This window comes from Poecile atricapillus, chromosome 4, assembly GCF_030490865.1.
Source record: "Poecile atricapillus isolate bPoeAtr1 chromosome 4, bPoeAtr1.hap1, whole genome shotgun sequence".
Taxonomy (NCBI): domain Eukaryota; kingdom Metazoa; phylum Chordata; class Aves; order Passeriformes; family Paridae; genus Poecile; species Poecile atricapillus.
In genome coordinates, this window is record NC_081252.1 from 17,895,128 (window position 1) to 17,915,066 (window position 19,939).

At 36.4% G+C, this 19,939-nt stretch overlaps 1 pseudogene; it reads left to right on the top strand.

Annotated features, from left to right (window-relative positions):
- LOC131579195 (uncharacterized) overlaps positions 1–19,939 on the top strand; it is an 83,210-nt pseudogene that overhangs the window by 13,124 nt on the left and 50,147 nt on the right.

Consider the following 19,939-nt stretch of genomic DNA (forward strand, 5'->3'; position numbering starts at 1 on the left):
CAAACTGCGGCTTCTTCTTCCCCTCTTTGCTCTCAGAGCCAGTCTGAAAGGTGCAGAACTGAATAGCCAGCAAAAAACAGAGCAGATGACTGGGGATACAAGCATCATAAAGTCACCCCAGGACAGATGACTGCATTTTCTTCCTTTTTCTTCTATTCATGTTGCCTGTCTTTGACTGTAGGTGCTTTGAATTTGGGATTGAACCTCTGCATAAGTTTGGAGACTGAATAGCCAAATGTGGAGATAATGGTTTTAGAAAAGATTCCCTTGACTTATGAAGAGCAAACTCCATCACAGTATTTAAATATTTAAAGTGCTATTACTTGCTGTGTTTAGCACATACAGCCAAATAACTTCTAGCTGCCTCTTCAGAGTGCAGTGTTATGGCAATTTGTATTAAAATTTGTATTAAAATTATTGAAAACTCACATGGTTTACATAATTCTATTGATTTGGCATCAATTAACCAACAAAGCCCTTGTAGTGTAAATATTGCCTGGCACCTATATTTTACTAAGCAGAAGACAATTTTGTTTCTGACCATTGAAAAGGTATTCAGCTGAGCCCCAAAGAAGGATAAAGGAAGGAATGTGGCCCTTTCAAAGGGATGAAGTCAACAGAAGAATGAAAATCTCTCTTATTGCATCTTGAACAGTGTTGGTGGGAGAGGAAGTCACAAGCTTCAAGGAGCCTGTAACAAATTCCAGTTAAGGAGAAACCTCTTGAGGGAGGTCTCAGATGAGATTAGTTGTAAAAGACCTTTAGGATATTCTCTCCTACTTAAGAGTAATTGAGCCTTGTAAATGCACCCCTCTTTGGTGGTATAACAGCCTGCAGCAAAACCGGGCTCAGTGTTTAGATGGATGAAGGACACTCTAAAACACGGTGTAAATACTACAGTTATTCACCCCTGCTGAACTACCTATAGATAATGTCTGTAAAAGGATTGTCAATTCAACTTTTCTTCATTAAAGCTCTAGTAATTTTCCCTTCATGAGCACTACTAAATGCACCAATACAGTGAGCCTTGTTAGAACAGGGATGTACTCCATATGCTCTCTAGATAAGACAGGAATCTCTGTACTTTATATCTGTGAGCCACTGATAGTGCTGCAGGTGTGACAGAATGCTAAATAGCAGTAACAGATTTTAAATATAATTAAAAGTATTTGACGACATTCATCCATGGCATAATGGGGCAGCTGTGTGATTAGACTGTCCTTAGAAAATTGAATTACTCTAATAAATGGAAATGACTGTTATTTAAATGGGAGACTATTTGCATAAAATAGGCCAGTGTTAAGTGACCAACTGCTAAATAGGTGTAAAGTCTAATCTCAGAATTCTGGGCCAAAGATGGATTGGTAAAAACTCTTATACTTGGGCACTAACCCTATAAATAAATAATAAATAAATAAATAAGAATTTGGTAGTCAGGAGGATCTTTCAGGATCTGAAAACTGCAGCTCAATTTATTATTTTTTTATTTTTTTTTTTCTATAAGAAAAAGCTAATGATTTTCATCACAAACAAGATCAACGATTTATCATAAATGGAAAGAAAAAAAAAAAGTCAGGTGACGACATTCCTTTACATGATGGACTTGTGACATTTCTGATAGCTTTTTGATCAACAGTTAATCTACTTGATTAACTATTATCTTATTCAATATCAAGAGCTTGGAGATAATTCAGTGCACCAGAAATAAGTATAAACTATAAGCCCCTTAATAACAAATATATTCACTTTATCAACAGAAATGCAACAGGCCCATTTCTTCCCCGCGACTTTTTTCTGTACCTTACTGCAGCTGGGAATCACCTCAAACAGTTGAGAGGGCTTCTGTTTTGGAAAACAACACCGACCCTTGTGACACCCAAAGGTTTTGGAAAGACCAGCTGCAGGAGTTTTCCAGCAAGAGCCTTGGTTAGAAAAACGGTTGTACAAGTCATCTGAAAGACCACTTTCTGTAACATTCAGCCCTACATTTCCTGAGAAACCTGTCAAGATTTGCAAGGCTTGCATGTACTTATCTCCACAGACGGCTGTGGGCCAAAAGGTGAAAGGCTTTTTCTTTCACATGTAAGTTTTTAAACATGAGGAAATTCGGTGCTTTACTCTTTGCCCACTGCTGCCTTTTTTGTCTTGAGGCCACATTCTCGTGTGGCTTGACATTGGTACTCTTCCATGTCCATTAATGGATTTGTGCAGCTCATGAGCTACATCTAATCTTCATAGTCTGTAAGGCATGATGTTGATTTGTTTATGAATAATAGACACAAACAAAACTGCTTTCTTTTCCCCTTATTCTTTGGAGGATTGCACCTCATTTCAAACACTCTGAATAAAAACAACTTCTTTATAAGTACCCATCTAGATATAAAACAAAATGTGTTTAACTAAATTTAGAAATCTAACTATCTAGAGCTAAACCGCAGCAAATAAGAGTGGGTAGAGGAGACTGATACTGTGATGCATAGTTAAATATATAAGTGGTCCTTTTGTAAAAGGTGATATGAAACTTGCACTGGTTCATTTCATTAGCTGAGTTTGGGCCCAACAAGGATATATTGACTATACCTGCCAGCTTATTGCATGATTTGAGTAGTTCTCTCTAGGAATAAGACAAGATGAGAGTGTTTTTGGAGAGAAAGTGTCTAAGGCAAAGTTGTTTCTGCAAACAGAGAAAAGGAAAGAAAATAATTGCTGAACGGCAACAGCAAAGGGGGGGAAAGTCTGAAATTTCTACTTTCATGAGCTTTTACTTTCTTCCGGTTTTGGTACCCTATTTCTTGAGTTAGAAACATAGTGGTGGCTTAAATTATCTCTTTTTCTGTACATCTTTATCCTTGCACTGGCAAAAATGTAAAAGGCACAATGTTAGCTCTATTCTGCCTTAGTTAAAATTACAGATCTTCAGTAGATAATGGGGCAGGATTCTCTTAGAGATTAAGCTTTCTCCCCTAAAGACAGCTTTCTGAAACCTTGAATTATACTTGCCAAGGTGAACAGAGTTATTAGGTTGCATCTCTTTTAATATTTTCTTAATTTGAGGGTCTTTTCTTCTGTAATAGAAGGGTAAGGTAACTACAGAAAGGTTAACATGAGCATATCAGCACTCTGTGGTAAATTTTTATGCTTATCATGAAATCACTGTTTCTACACGGTGGAGTAGGCTTGAGCTGCTACTAAAGTGAACTCAGAAAAGGTTCAGGGACTTCTAAAAATAATAAGACCTCCTGAGTGTGTTCACTCACCTTACTGAATATTTCAGTAGACTCAATGCAATTATTCATCAGTGTTGGACTGGCACAGAATATGTGAGTAATCTCCTTTTCTTTGCTATGTTTATAAAACTTCCCAAATTCCATTAAGTAAAATTTTCCCTAAAATAAATAGTTTCATAACTTCCCATAACCTTCAGCACTAACCTTTTTAGATACTTGTGAAATTAGATCTCCTGAGCTTTCCATGAAATCATCAGAAATGTGTAATGCATTAGGATTGTATTTGTTTTACTGCATAAATACAAGCAAGCAGATTTATTCATTTCCATAGTACTCTCCTCCCCATTAAGATTTTCTAAAGACAGTGTTGTTTTTTTCCTAAATGTAAGTGGCAAAGAAAAGTGTCCCAGGCATGTAATTTTAGTAGCGTCTTCTTCCCTTATGACTCATTACTGCTGAAATCAACACAACTTGGGATGTGCTCAGGAACTTCAGTAGCTTTTTAATGTTTTCAAATAGTAACATCTGTGCATGTTTATGACTTCATGCTCTGCCTTAGCGTTGGCCTTGGCCAATGTTTCTGGCTGTTAAGTGGTTGTACTTTCAGAGAGCAGGGTCCCTGCACTTTGCAAGAAGCAAGAGAATGCAATTATTGAATATTTAATTGAGCAGAACAGCAGCAATACTGTAGAAACAGACCTGCTTTTATCAGAGCTGTACATGTTTGTTTAGAACTTGCATACATTCAGAGGTGACTGATACGTTACTTAATTTTTGTTTTCCCTCGAGTCATGACCAAATCCTTCCTTTTACTCTCTGCCTTCATTTAGCGACAATGTTGCTTCTGGATGTGAACACCTCTGCATATTCTCTCAGAGAATAATATGATTATTATTTTAGCTTGCCATCTAATAGGGTGGCTGGCTGAGGGGAGAAGAGACACAGAAGGAAAAGCAATAGAGGTGAAGAAAAGGTTGACTTGAAGACATGTAGTGAGAACGGGAGAGAACCGATCTCAGTAGTGACCTAAAACACCTCCTCTTTAGGAGATGGCCAGAAAGGAATCTAGTAGTGGAAACCTGCAACCACTCTTGCTTGTACTTACACAGACAGTATCAGCTGGAAAAGCCATGGAATTAATGCTAATATTAAGTCTAATAACAGATGTGTACCTCATATTACGAATTGTAGTTTACTGTAGTTTATCCTGGGGAAGTTCTGGATGTCCTGTAAAGCTTTTTCATGTACTTGATGATACATACAGAAATCTTGAAAGGTTTATGCCAACAACAAAAGCTTTCTGCTTGATTTCCACATTTGAAATTCAAAGGCTCCAAGGAAAATTATCTGTTGATTGAGGAGCTAATGACATGTTACTAATCACAAGTGCTAAGAGACTGAAAATTGTACAACTTGTAGGAGAATGGGTTTAGGGTAACTCCATTTAAAAGAGATGAAAACCAGAGGAAGTATCAGAAATAAAGACCAAAAATATGCAGCCTGCCTAACTTCCCCTGTGGAATCTGTGAATTTACTGATGACACTGAAACTAAACAAACTTTTACCTCTGTTAAACAAACATGAACACAGTTTGAATGCAAAAGAGCCATATATGTTTTACTTTCAAATTACAGGTCACACCTGTATTCCACACACCATTTTACTAAAATTAAAAGGCTTATTTTGTTTTCTTCCCAATATTTTTCACCTCTGGCAATGTGCTGAACTGGCATGATAGGTCTTATAGGAATGAGCATCTTCAATTTTACTTTGCCCATACTGTAGTTGTGGTATGATTATGTGGATATTAAAATAAATAGAAAGCTTCCAAATTGATTCAACACAGCACAAGATATAAAACATTGCTAAAGTTAGAATATGTTCATTTGGGGAAGTAAATAGGAAGTAAGCACAGAGACAATAATTTTATTGTTTAAGGAAAGCTTCTCAAGGGAGCAATGGGAAAGAGATGATACTTACATGTACATATTTGAAAGCTACAAAATGCTTTTGCTATCTTTGGTATTTCAGAAACAATTGCTGAATATGTACATTCCTAATAAGATCTTTTCTAAAGCAATTTTGGAGATTAAAAGTTGTCTAGCTTTCTCTGTGCTGGTAAATATAAACCAGACCTATGTGGAGTATGAGGTCCACTCGCATAATGGTTTGGAGCCCAAAATTAAGGGCAGAGTGACACTGGAGAAGATGTGTATTTGCAGTATGTGTGTATGTTATTTGTCTTCCTGACAAGTTTCTCATACTCTTGTAGAAAAACATGATGTTTTAGTGTCTCCTGAACTGGCTGTGCCTTTATGTGTAAGAATAAAAGTATTTTAAATCTTTGTTGTATCACTGGCTTTTTCATAGAAAGAAAAAGTGGTTGTCTGGGATTGACTCTTGAGTAGAGCTTTGGAGAGCCTCCTATTTTTCAGGTAAAACCTGGGATGACTGGCTGGACTATTAATTGTTCTTCCTTTCAAAATCAAATAAGACAATTGCTTTTTTCAGACAATATGTTGTATTTATTGTACATTTCTTACTGTAAACTCTTAGACAAATCATAATGTTCTGCAAAATCTAGAAATAGATGTTCTTCTGGACTGGTTCTTTACATTTGTTTTTATAGAGTTCACTATTGTTTCTTCAATATATAGATTACTCCCAAGATTTCACTTAAAAATGCAGGATGACCTATCTTGGCAATGATATATTTGAGAGACTTACATTCTTACAGATGAACTGAACCTTCCTTTTCATATCTATAAACTTACTAGTCTAAACTGCTGGGGTTTATTTTCTGATTGATTTTAGCGGTCAAACTCATATCTAATTCTCTGTTCAGACCCTACACTAAAACATGACTGAAGTGCTGTAAAACAGGAAAGGAAAGGAAAGGAAAGGAAAGGAAAGGAAAGGAAAGGAAAGGAAAGGAAAGGAAAGGAAAGGAAAGGAAAGGAAAGGAAAGGAAAGGAAAGGAAAGGAAAGGAAAGGAAAGGAAAGGAAAGGAAAGGAAAGGAAAGGAAAGGAAAGGAAAGGAAAGGAAAGGAAAGGAAAGGAAAGGAAAGGAAAGGAAAGGAAAGGAAAGGAAAGGAAAGGAAAGGAAAGGAAAGGAAAGGAAAGGAAAGGAAAGGAAAGGAAAGGAAAGGAAAGGAAAGGAAAGGAAAGGAATCCCAGAAACAATACCCTTTTAAAACTATCAGTTATGAAATAATGCATCATATCGTCAAAAAAGAGCAAGATCTTTGGTTGCCTTGACCTAAGCAAGGTGGTGATAAGGTGACTGAGGTGGCTGAGAAGGTGACCCTTTATGCTTTTGATAATTTGAAAGATTTATCAAATGTTCTTTCAAACTATTTTAAACACCTTTTAATAATGTTTCAAAATTGTTGAAAAAAACCCCTTGCTTTTATAATCTGAATCCTAGCACTTGAAAGGACATTCTTAGTGGAACATTTTCAATTTCAATTTGATATTAAAATATTGGTAGGAGAATATAGAGGTCTAAGTGAGTGGTTCCAGAGACTTACCTGTTTAGCAGGGTAATTATATTCGCCTTGCATGACCACAATGACATGGCTACTCAGAGAAAACATTTTGGCTGTGACACAGAGCTTTGGCTTCTTTTTTCCAGATATTCTTAAAAAGAGAGAAAATTTTAGTTTATGCAAGACCTTGCATTTGCCCCTGCTTCTGTCCATCCAAATGGCACAAACATTAATAAATCTGCTGAAGTATTTATTTGATGGTTTTGAAGAGTTTCCATTGTTTATTATCCCCTCCTTATCCTGCACTTCTTGTGTGGACCTGGACAAACAAGAAAAATGGAACCACAATGAGGGGAGGAAGTAGGGAGTAACAACGATGACCACCAGAAAGCAGAAAAAGCAGCAGGGGAGGGCAACTAAATGTAACTCTATTTTGCATTGAGGCCAATAATTCTGGTTTTTTTGTTTTTGTTTTTTTTTTTGTAACATTAAGTTTATCTGCACCTTTGTGATAACCTTTTTTTCAGATACAACACTGTTTGCTGAAAATCCTTGTGAGTGTCTGTTACAATCTCTTTGAAACTTCTCTTTTGCCTTCTCTTATATCAGGCTCTTAAGGTTCTTCAGGAATTTCAGGAAAGCTCATTTAGTCTTCCAAAAATCCATGTGACTTCAGGCAAGGTTCCACTGGTGACACTCCCAAGGAAAATTAAACTATAAACCATACTTGTGGATTCATCTTGTGTTGCTTTCAGTGTAACTTTTTTCAGATGGTGAGTCTCACATAACCTTTCTCTCTCATTTGGGATTCACAACTTAAGATCAGCTTCCTGATCCACTTTCAGAGTGCATTGTAAAAGAATATGTGAAATTTAAACTCAGGCTTTAAATAATAATCATAATCTGGATTTTCTTTTCTTTTCTTTTTTTTTTTTTTTTTTTTTAAAGTAACATATCTCAGTAATAAGCAGAATTTGGTATCATGTTTCTAGAGGACAACTCACCTCAGTGGGTGTCACAAGGTACTGAGGTAAGTAAGAGGTTAAATATATTTATCACTGATGAATTCTGATAAGTCTCTGTTAATTTTTAGTGCATATTGTATCCTATATCTTCATGAACACGATTTTGGCCATTAAATTAGTAAAATAGGGGAAAAGAAACATTCATTACCAGATGTCACACTTAAAAACCAAGCTCAGTTACATACATGAGTTTGTAACTGAGTGTTTTCCTGTCTGTGAATCTCCTGATATTTTTTGATAATTTCTGAATCCATATGATGGTGGTTGCACAATAGGTGTGGGAAAAAAAAGTGCTCCAGTTTTAAAAGCACTTTGTGCTACTGTTGACTATGACACTTCTCTGTAGTCTGAAACTAAGCTGTGCTCATCTCATGGAGGCTCCTGTGGCTCTTAGCTACTTCACAACATTTCTAAAACCTGTCCATGGGAACAAACTTGTTCCCTGGGATGAGAATGTGTTATGCGTCCAGCTTTATGCAAAATTAACAATTGTCAAGCAGTTAGGTTAAAACATGCTAGATAAACTTATTTCTATTATTATAATGTATTTATATATTTAATGGAGCCCAATCTCCCTGACTGAATTAAAATTCAGCTAATATGGGAATGGTACTCATGAACAGTGCGTAGCTCTCAGGAATTGATTTTTCAAATCAAAAATGCTTTTTTATTTCTGAAAATTACCCAACACCATGGGTACAAACCACATTGTTTTAATGGTAACATTAATGAAACATCTGGAACTGACAGATTTAGATCACAGAGCAGCAAGTGAACATATGAGGAGACAGATTGGCATGGCTGTGAAGAAGCAAAAAGCCAGGCCAGCCTGCTCTTACCCATCCAAGAGAGAAGCTTCACAAAAGTGGTTCTCCTGGTCTCACTGACACCCATGGTTCACACAACAGCTACAGCATCTCTACAGGCAATGCCACTTCCCAGTGTTCTTCATCAGTATGGACAAATTTGTGTTTTGACCTGCTACCACAGAAAATACTTGTTTACTTTCATTCCTGGACTTCGACACCCATAATGCCAACATGAGCAGCAGCTGATTGCAGTCACTGACAGAAGTCAGTCTGTGAACAACCAGAAGGAAGCCACCAATTTGTTTTCCATTCTGACAAAGCAATTTTTAGAGTGTAATGATTTTAAGCACATTAATAAGAAGAGGTAATTTAGAAATTAGAGACTTCAGCATTAAAAAGTCACAAACCCAAGAGCTAGTATTTATTTAAATGGTTACTTTTGATTTTTAGGTGTTTAAAAACATAATTTGAATTGGTATTTTACACAGTTAGAGACTTTAACTTACAATGTATGTTTGTAAAAATAGATAAGAATAAAATGTTGCCTTGTTTTTATTTTTATAAAGCAGATCTTGGGACTTACTGTGCACTTCTTCTAGACCATATATCTAGTTTTCAGCTCATGCACAAATATAAAGAAAAATACATTATTTTCTGATACAGAGACTAGATAGAATATGATTAACCTAGAGTGAGTATTAGAAAAGAAAAGTTATCTTGAGTTTTTGGTGAGAGAGATATTTTTATAAAATTCCCCATATTGAGTGTATTCTTCCTAATGTTCTGCAAAACCTCAAAAGGTTTCCAACACTGATGCTAGATAAATTTATATATATAGATTTTTTTTTTAATTTCAAAATATTTTTTTGTAAATCCATGGATGTCAGGGGCAACATTCCATATTCATCTTCTAATGGCCTCCTGCTGAGCAGGCTTTGCAAGCTTAGTTGAAACCTTTGTGCTGTGCCTTTCAAACCTGAAGTCAAGGTATCTCTTCTCCTGTGACTTTTTACACCCGATTCTTTGTATGAATGAGCATGTGCAAAGGTCTGACTGACAGCACCATTTCTAGCACAAACAAAATCCCTTCCAAAACTGACTTGGATAACTTGTGGACTCCAAGCAGCAGTCAGATCCCCTGGGCACGGGCTGTCTCTCAGGATTTACCTACTGGGTTGAAAGCTCTGCTGCTGGTTTTCCCATCAGCCAGGTTTCCCCTCAGGCACTTGGGTGTGGTTCTGGTCTGTGATCCTGAGACCCAACACCAGCTTCCATCTGCTCCAGCCCTTGATCGTGTCTCTTGGATACAGACCCCTCTGTCCTGCTTGCTGTCCCAGCTTGTTCCTGCAGCTGAACACTCAGACTAATCCTGCTCCAGCCTTCTTTGTTTGACAGCTCCATTTTGCAGGATGGATCTTGTAAAACTCAGCTGAGTCTCCCCTTGCATTTACTGCTTGAATCCTAAATTTAGCTTGTATTTGCTTTTGATTGGCCTAAGGTGCTGCAGTAAAAGGGACAACTGAGAGCCTGAACTTCTCTCCCCCATGGAAATTGAATAAAAATATCGTGGCTGAAAAGAGATCTGCGGTAAAAGCTCCTGATGCAAAATTCGCGACGTAATGCTTTTGGGATCTAAGGAACTTACTCAGCTCCATCTGTTTCAGTCAAAGGGCATTCAGAAACAGATAAAAAGATCTGACTCTTGTGAAAATAAGGCACCTATCTGACCCAAGCTTTCACTGAGAAACAGAAATGATAATAAAATTGCATTTGCCATAAATGTTTCTTGGGGCTTTCATAGATTTAACTGGGTTTAGCTGAATCATGATAGCCACTAAACATTTTTTTAATCTACTGCACTTAAAAGTCCTCAGATAGGCTGTTGCTTGCAGCAAAATGATCTGTCTGCTCTGATCTTCTCTTTTCTCTGCACTCCATAATTTTGGTGTAAGGAAATGCAAGGCTGTGAGTAGCCAGTGGATTCTGAAGTGATGGGGTAATGAGAGTGAGTTAACATCCGTTCTGTCTAGCAATGCCTTCTGTTTAGGACTTTTACTCATTTCAAAACCTAAATTTTCATGCAAGCAGACAAAAAAGGAACTGTTTTAAGCTACTATCAATAGGATACTTCTGTCTCAATGCACGGGAATGTTTAGTCTATACACACATTGTGTTTTTGCAAATATTGTTTGAAAAGGCAAAGAAAGGCTCTGAAAACCTGTGCTTGATTGTTCCTCAGGATTAAATCGCAGCACGACATTTTGCTTTAAGCTGCTTCAGCGGCAGCCTATGATTGTCCACCCCCAGCTCAGATCAGGTGAGGAGCTTGCTTGCAGTTATGGTCTGTGCTTTGGTCCCTCATTCTTTAGAGGAGGAAGCAATCTGTTACAGTCTATTCACACAGGATTACTCTTGCTGTCTGGTCCAGATCTGCTGGCCAGCAAGGCTGCAGATGCTGCTCCCACCACTCGTGCTGTGCACATCCATGTGTGCGGTGAGGAGGGGAAACCTCTGTGGAGTCGCTGAGAGCTGTGGTACCATCCAGAGAAACAGCAAAAATGTGATACAATCTTGCATAAACAAAGTTGCAACTGTCCTTTTTAAAGGAAATACCTGTTTTTAGTTTGTGATGCTCCCCTGTTTGGGTCAAAATGGCTCTTACTGGCAATGCCTATACCTTTGTACTATACGTAGAAATTGTTGAAGCCCAGCTGTGAGATGATGTTTGTTGCATATCTTTATAAAAAGGACTTACAACTATGTCATCACAATGCTGGTTTCAAAGAAGAAGTACTTTCCAAATCTATTTAATACCTTTCAAACTTCTAAGTTTATGCAAATGTAAAAATATATATTTTTAATATACTAAAAGAATACAAAATACCAGCTTATCTCTCTTTTTGAGGTAAAAGGGATTAATTCCTTAGGATAAGTGAATTTTATTGTTAAGAGCTAGGAACTGATAAACAGGGGTGAAAATGGCTGGGACTGTACAAGGAAGATATGTTTTCTAATAATTTATATATTAGTGCCAATATTCCTCAAAACATATTCAAGCAACTGTCGAACTAGTTGAATACCTAAGTCTTCAGTAAAAGATCCCCAAACCACTAAACAATTCTTTGATTAAAAATGTCAGGGTTAATTCTAAAATGTTTCTAGCAAATGAAGTTAGTTCAGCTGAATTGTAAAGTAAGACAATCAGAACTTTTTCCATATCTTCTGAGAAGAAAAAACTGACTAATTCTGTAAATGGTTGCACAGATTTGGTTGTATTCCTTTGAGTCTAAACTGCATATTAAATTATGAATATTGTCATTCCTCTTGTAGTAGAGACTTGATATGCTGTTTAAAAAGCTAAATAATTCATTCAATTAAAAGCATGAGGCACAAGCTTTAAGCTGTGGACAAATACCAATTCTTTTATGTTAATAGCAATATTTATGTGTTTATCACTAGACATAAATAAAAAATAAATATGAATTCCAAAGACCTACTGAGCCATTTTGCTTACAGATACAGTGAAGCTGTAGACAGCAGGGACGTTGTACCAGAGACATTGTTGAGAATGTTTTATTGACAAATAAATAGCAACCTGCCTTTTTAAAAAAAACTTTCATAATGAGAAGAACCACTCTCACTAATGTTCTGAGTTTATTAACTCAGCTTCTTACATGGGCCTCTTGAGTCTAAGGAGAGACTGAGACAAGCAGAATAAAAGGCTTCTTTTCCTATATTCTACCCATTTTTTGAATAAAGTTCATATGAGTAAGAGGATACAGAGGGACTAGGTGGGTTTAAGGTAGAGTAAACCGTGGAAAAACCCTGATTCTTTACTTCTTGCAATCCACTGTGGCCTGCAAGGGCCTAAAGATCCTGCAGGTTGACCTGGAGACCATTTTTCATTCCTTCTTCTCTCAGCAAAATCTTTTGAACAGAACTCCGAGGCTGTTTCTTTCTTTCTTTCGATTTTCTGCTATGAGTTATTCCTCACAAAAAGGTGATAGAATGCAGAATGTTTAGCTTGCAGTGAGTGAGATAGTTCAAGATGTGACTTAGTTCAAGGGTCTAACTTATTTCTATCAGCCAAAACCAATCCAAGCCAAAGGAGCTGATGACAAATATGTGAGAAATCAAACATATTTGATGATAAGGACATAATGCCAGAAACCTTTCGTTGACTTGGTTCATCCTTATTCATGAACAGAGATGAGTCACAATCAGGCACTGGTTTGAACTTAGTTCAGCTTTTTTGTTTTGTTGCCCACCTCTATTTCTGTCATACAGAATAATGATTTTCTAGCAGAATAATGAATTTGTTTTTTGTCTAGTAGTCTGGTTTTGATTTTTTGATTTTTAAAATTTCCTCAGTTGTCTTTGTTTTTCTAAGGATATAATTGCTCAGCAGAGAAAAATGTCAGATTCAATAGTTGCAGTTTCTTGAAGCACTGGGGAACAGAGTATTGTAGAGGAAAATTAGTGCCCAATTCTGATGGGAAAGGCTGGTAACAACACTCATGTTGCCCATTCATGTAAAAGCATGGTTGAGAAATGTCTCAGTTTTGAGTGAAGCGCTGAAAATTAGGCAGCTGATTTATATTTTGAAAAAAATAATGTTATGCTGGAAACACTTGCAAGACCACTCATCTGTTATTGGCCTGACTCAATAAGAGAGTCAGAATGGCTCTCTCCAGAATGGCTCATTCTGCCCAACAAGGCTTGATTCAGTTGGTCCAAGTCAGTGTTAGTATATATATTTTCATAGTTAGGCTATGACAGATCTGGTGCTGGAAGGCGAAGAGAATCCCAGAAGCCATCCATCTATCAACATGTGCCAAACCTATATTTTCTACAGATAGGTCCTACATGAAATAATACATTAATATTAGCACTTCTGAATGCCTTGATCAAAATTAGCTCGTACAATAAAGTCGGTTTTCCTCTCCCCGGCTTAACAGATGATGGTAATAGGAAATCTGTTTTCTGAATTAAAGACTTGGTGCAATAGAGGCCAGAAGCTGAAAGGCCAAGTGTTGGATGGTACTGCTTTATCTAGGACAGCTGAATGGTTTTGAAAATCTGATCTTTGGAGTTGAAGGACTGCCAAAAGCTGGAGGTCTTTGCATGTTGCTCAGTCTCATTACTAAATGCAGGGTTTGCAGAATCACTCTCTCTTGAACTCACTCGGTATAAAAACATCTGCACCCTTTCTTCCTCTCTAAAGGGACACTGGCAAATTGCTGAGCTCCAGAAGAAGCATATGTCTTGCTCTAATTCCATTTTCCATCACCATTTTAGCTGACCTGTAGTCAGTCAGTCATACCTGGGTAAAATGGAGAAAATCAAGGCTGGGATTCGATTTGGGTCCTTAATATAAGGGGGTTTTTAAGAAACAATCAAATGATTCCTGTCAGCTTCAGGTATATTCACAATTTTTTTTCCTTACTGTGTAAAAGAAATGACAATTTTTTCCATCAGAAAGAACAAAAATAGTGACAGATGAAGAGATGTTACCCTTTTTAGATTCCAGCATTACTGGTTTTCAATTATGTGCTCCTAAAATAGTTGGGCTATTGGTAATTAACACTATTACAAGTGTAATTTCAAACCATTTAGCACAATTTGTGGGGGCTATGTTTTATGATGGCTCACTTCCATTCCACAACAGGAAACTCTGCAACTATTTCTTTTTCTTTCTCTGTTCATCACAGTTCCTGCTTATACATCTATCAGAAAAAAAAACCCAAACCCCATACCTATTTAGTAACATGAAGATAGAGAACTGATTTTTTTTTTTTTATGGGAAAACATGTAAACTGTTTAATTTCATAAAGGATAGTGCTAGCTGGAAATAAGAAAAAAAAAGAAATAAAGAAAAAAGCTGTAGCACTGTAAGTAAATTGTGTATTTTCAAATAAAGTTTGAATGATAAAATAAAAAAAGCTGAGGAGACTTTGCTTTCTAAGACAGGAAAACAATCTGACCTTTATGAAATACACTGTGTATTGCTCAGGCCCGTTGATGCTTTGTTGATAAAATCAAAAGCTGTTTAGAGCAAATTAGAGTTATCTTGATTTTGAAGCAATTGAAAAGGGAACAGTTTGCAGCAGTGATAAAACAGACTTTCACACTCCCAACCAAGGCCTTAATTGTTTGAACTACAGTCTTTATTCCTTTTCTATGTTTCTTCTGACCCAGTATTACTTCTTCTTCATGTGTATTTTTGCGCTAGAGTGGAACAGAAAACTTTGCTGAATGGAAAAGGGTTTGTTTGGGACCAGAGCTTTGTATTTCTGAAGGGATTTGTAAGCAATCTTTATGAGAGCTGCTGTATTTTTAGAAGTCCTCTCACTTGCCTATTAAACACAGGGCTGAACAATAGTAATTACTGCACAAATACCAAGGTCCAAAAGTGGTACCATTCACTTCAATGAAGAGCTGCTGTGAAAGCACATTTGAAAAATAACCCATGGTGACAAGGGCTGGGGAAGAAGGGAGAGAAACTGCAGTTCAAAGGGCTTTTTCTGAGGGGGCATAATTCATTCATGTGTGTACAAGATTCTTTTCCCTGTTGTTTGCATTTTCACTACAATAAAATAAGCCCATGGAAGTGCCTTGTGGGCAGAAAGTGAGTTCCTTAATAGAAAGGTTTGTATGAGTGAAATAAAGAAGGGCTGTGAAAGAGGGTATTGCTGGGAGGCTGGAAATAAGCTGGATCAGCTAAGAGGGGATCAGCTGTACAAGGAGTTGAAGGGAGAATATCAACTGTGGGATCAGATGTAGAGAGTTGCAGGGGCCAACAAGAGATGTATTAGGAGAGACGTCAGGAGGTGTCAGTAAAGACACTTTTGAAGTGTATTCTTCTTTGAATTGGAAATTTCAGGGCTATTCTCTATCAATGTCCCTGTGCCAGTGCAATGACAGTAAGGGACCACCAAGGTATTCAGGTGTGTGCTAATAACCTCTATTTTTTTGTGAAACAAATATTGCTTTGGTGGAGGTGAGCCCTTGTAGTGGCATGTTTTGATTATTTGCAAGCACTAGTACACTGCAATGGAAAACCCTCTATTAATTTATTTCTCAGTTTATGTTTCTACTCATTCAAGACTGCTGCAAACTATGGGCTGTTGATTTTACTAAGCTTTTCTCTTTTTTAGAAATTAAGATTTTCTTATAAAGTATCACTTTGTTTTGAAAAAAAAAATTATTTTCCCTTTAATTTATGGAGCTCACTGTCCTTTTCTTTTAGGTTATAAAAGGAATTAGGAAAGGAAGGAATGAAAGAGCAAAAGGAATGTGTCCTTTTGTCCCAAAAATCTTAGGAATACAGAAGATAGGATGTTTGATACCGTTTTCACTCATTCTAGCATTTCTGAGGTTTTTTTCATACTCCATATCTAAACCATGCTAATTCTGACTCAAGACAGGGCCACTCAGTTCACTAGACCATGTCATCATTGATGGCATTCATGGCATTAGGAAAAGAGGAGTCAGTGGCCTTGCTCACATTTTTTTTAAGCAAGATAATTTTGTACTTCTGCCTTAAACATGGTTAGGCAGTGAAATAAAACCCATCAGAAATTAAAAAAAAAAAAAAAATAATAAAAAGGTGCTAAATGGGAATTCTATTTATAACCAGATTTCTGCCATTCGGGTTGAAGGCTCCATTCTCTTCCCTGGTGAGGTGTGGGTGTGCTAACCCAGCAGTTGAACTGGGTGAATGAGACTAATATTACAGGCACTTGGAAGAGATTTCCAGATTTCTAATAATGCACAAAAATAAAGCTGATGAGACTATCATGACATAAACACTTAATTTCATTCTTAATATAAGCAGGAAATGAGACCAAATTTCAGATGTATTTCTTGAATTACTGTGGTTTTCTAAGTGCCCTTGAAATGTGTTGCATGTAAATAAATATATCCTCTGGGCTGGATAACCAGGCTAACACACATATTCTTGATCCTTCCAAAGAGTTTCTTGCCAATATAAAATTAAATTCTAAAGCCTAGGAAAAGCTTAAGAACATACAATTTCAACAGATCTGCTTTTTTTTTTTCTTTTCCCTTTTTTTTAAAAAATGGGAAATGCTGTCTGAATTGTTTATGATTTTAAACTTGCTTGGAAAAAAACCATAATATTTTAATTGAGGGTCAGTTTATTCTAACTCTGGTATGGGCCCACTCATCTTTACCACAGGAACTTTAACCAGAGCTTGTGCTAAGCAGACACCACCAGAAACTCAGTAAGCAGAGAGCATTTTTATTTAAAGTATTTAATGAATGTAGATGTTTCTCACATTAGCTGGCAAAATCACTTTACGTAAAATGCGCAACAATGCTACTACCTTCTCTAAACAAAAAAAAATTGTTCTGTGTGCCTGTTAAGTCAGCTTTAGCAGTTCTTAGAAATGTCCTTCACTAAATGTCAAGCTAATTACTTGCAATAGCAACCCTGAAAAGCAAACCTTTGTGGGTGCACTTTCAGAAGCCTTATTCTTCTCTATTCACAGAGTCTCTGGTACATTTCTAGTAAAAAAAATGCAAGTTTTTCCAATGATATGAAACTATTTGCTAAATATGTATCTTTATTTAAAATATATAGAGGTGTTTCACAATAAGGATAATGAATAATCTATTTTTCATTTTAAATAACCAGGTTTAAAATGTGGCTGTGGTACACAACAAATGAATTCTAGAAAATACTCTGTGTCTGGCAGTGGCCAGTTCCATTTCTGTGGGTTTGCAAGGATTGGTTTTGTTGTTACTGTTGAACCTGACACCAAAAGTCATTGGGAGTGACTTCCAAATTGGCACTGGAAGTGGGCTATCAGCAATAGCTGCAGTATTAGGAAGAGTAACAGACCTCCTTTTGCTGAGAAAAAGAGGTCTGAGTAAAGAAAACAACTTTCAGTGTTCCAAATCCTTTGTCTGCAGCAGCATGTAAATCAATAAAAATTAAGCGAAAACACAAATTTTACAAACCAGTAGAAATAAAAGAAATTGTCTGAGAATGTCTATACTATTTAGATTACAAAACCAGAATTCTTGCATTTGAAAGCTCTTAACAATCCCTGAGGTAGCCCAAGTATGTATCTGTAAGAGAAAATGAAGATGAGTGCTGTCATGGTGTGTTAGTTAAATCTAGTTTACATAGGTAACCTAAAGTAAAATTGCAGCAGTCCAGAGGAGCTAGGATAGGGCAAAAGCTGGATTAGAAGTGACAAAGAGTGAAGCTGGGAGATGAAAGAGTTTGTGAACTGAAACAGTAAATTTTGCATAGGTGGCTGCTGTAGCTACATTTGAGTATAGGCAGTTCCTGCCCTAGAAAGTTTTCATTCTACACATCAAAAAAGGAGAGTAAAACTAATGTGTTCACAAAATCTACCAAAACCTGAAAATAAAAACTCCAACTTTAGTATTAATTTGGCATGTCAAAATGCAGTCCAAGCACTGGGTATTTTAGGAAAACCCAGGAGGTTTCAGTTGTTGTATTTATTCATGTGGGAGTTAAGGTTTATAGGTTGCTCAAAATTCCATTAGACATTCACCTAAGTTTTTGTATACTTTAAAAGTTCCCACCAAACAGAAACAAACAAACAAATAAACCAACAACACTCCCTCCCCCCAAAAATAAATCCTAATTCTGTTAAGACTTCAGCCACTGGAGACATTCAGAAAATACTTTTTTCTTGTTTTGCAGCTTTATTTAAAATAAATGTAACAAGAGTTGCAATCTAGACATGGATTGCATTCTCCTATTGCACTCTCTCTTCTCTAGACATTCTCCTATTTTGATGCTTGGATGAAACGCAATATTATTTAAAATATCCTGGCAATATAAAAGACATCAAAGTGGATGCAAACTTCAACCTCATTCTATGACTGCTTTGTATTTCTGGATCCTGGCTACTATTTTTCTTGTTCACTGTTTTAAAGCACCAGTAAACTGACTCCATAGATAAAATTCAAATGCTTTGAATTAATTATCTAACACAAAGTTAGTAAACATGCAAATAAACTGTGAGCCCTAATTCTATATTCTAGCTAATAATTGCTTGTAAATTAGCTATAGATTAAAATGAATGTCCTATTATAAAAAAGCCATTAGCTCGCTGTGAATCTTCATCAGCTTCTTTTTCTTCCTTCAATGCACTCATTTTTGGAGTTCAATGATAACTGGTAAAGAGGCTTTTGTGACAAGCTTGGTTTAAACTCTGGCTTTTCTCACTGATTTATCAGATAACATAGATGTATCTTTTGTGGGACTCCTGCAACAGCCTTTGCCTGTAAAAAGTTTAAAAGCACACCTGGCTGACCCTGCAGAAATCTTCTTTATGGGAAAGAGCTAGATGAAAAAGCTTGACACAGAAATGGAACACAATGGAAGTTCAGAAGGGAAGTTAATTTGGGACTGATAAAGTCCAATAAGAGTCAGAAAACATGGAAAGGTATAAAAAAATATTAATTTGCTTATTTTTAAGATTTGATTCTGATTTACTGGTCCCTAGAATTTCAAAGGTTTATAAACATATTTCTTTTTCTTTGTTTTTTCTCATTTTTATAAACATATTTCTTTTTCCCATATTCTTGATATTGCTGATATTTTTAAATTATTATTAATTATTGCTAATATTTCTTAAGTTCTCAGGCTCCAAGGTAAGTAGTGTTGTGCATAGTGGAAAAGCTTATTGCTGAGCTGTGGGAATATGCAAGTGAAGAGAACCCAGAGAAACCAGTGCAGAGAACCCAGTAAATTTGGAACTCTGAATGTCTCTGCATTAAGATACTTGTGATCAGTAGACCGCTCTTTTATCTTTCATACCTAAGTGTCTCAGATATTTTTCAAATATAATTTCTCATCTTAGAGGAGGGATTAATGCCAATACAGGCAATAGCCAACATTCTGAAATACATCGGAAATGCTCAAGGTTTTTAGAAGTGACTCAAATAACTGAATTTTTCAGTGGATCCCTGAGTTAAGCATTCAGAGACAGAAGTTGAACAATCCCCCCCTCTAAAGAGAAATGTGCTTAACCAAACAAATAAAAAAGTGAAATAGACAGAAATATCTTTAAATCTTCTTCATTCTCACATGTGGAGGCTTAAGAGTGTTTATCTCCCTGATTCCTAATGGTATGGTGTGACTGCACTATGAAATATAGAGAAAAATTTTCAGTGGTGTGTTTTGTTTGTTTGCTTGTTTGTTTTTTCCAGTATATTCTAGGAAGTCATTCAGTTCTATGTAACTTAGGGAACTCATCTCTCCTGGTAGCAGCCATAAGACTCCCATCAGCTCCCTGCAGAAATTATGATTATGTTACATTAGAGACAATGTTGAATTTAGCAGTCAGTGAAGCCAAATCCTACACTGGCAGAAATTGCAAAAG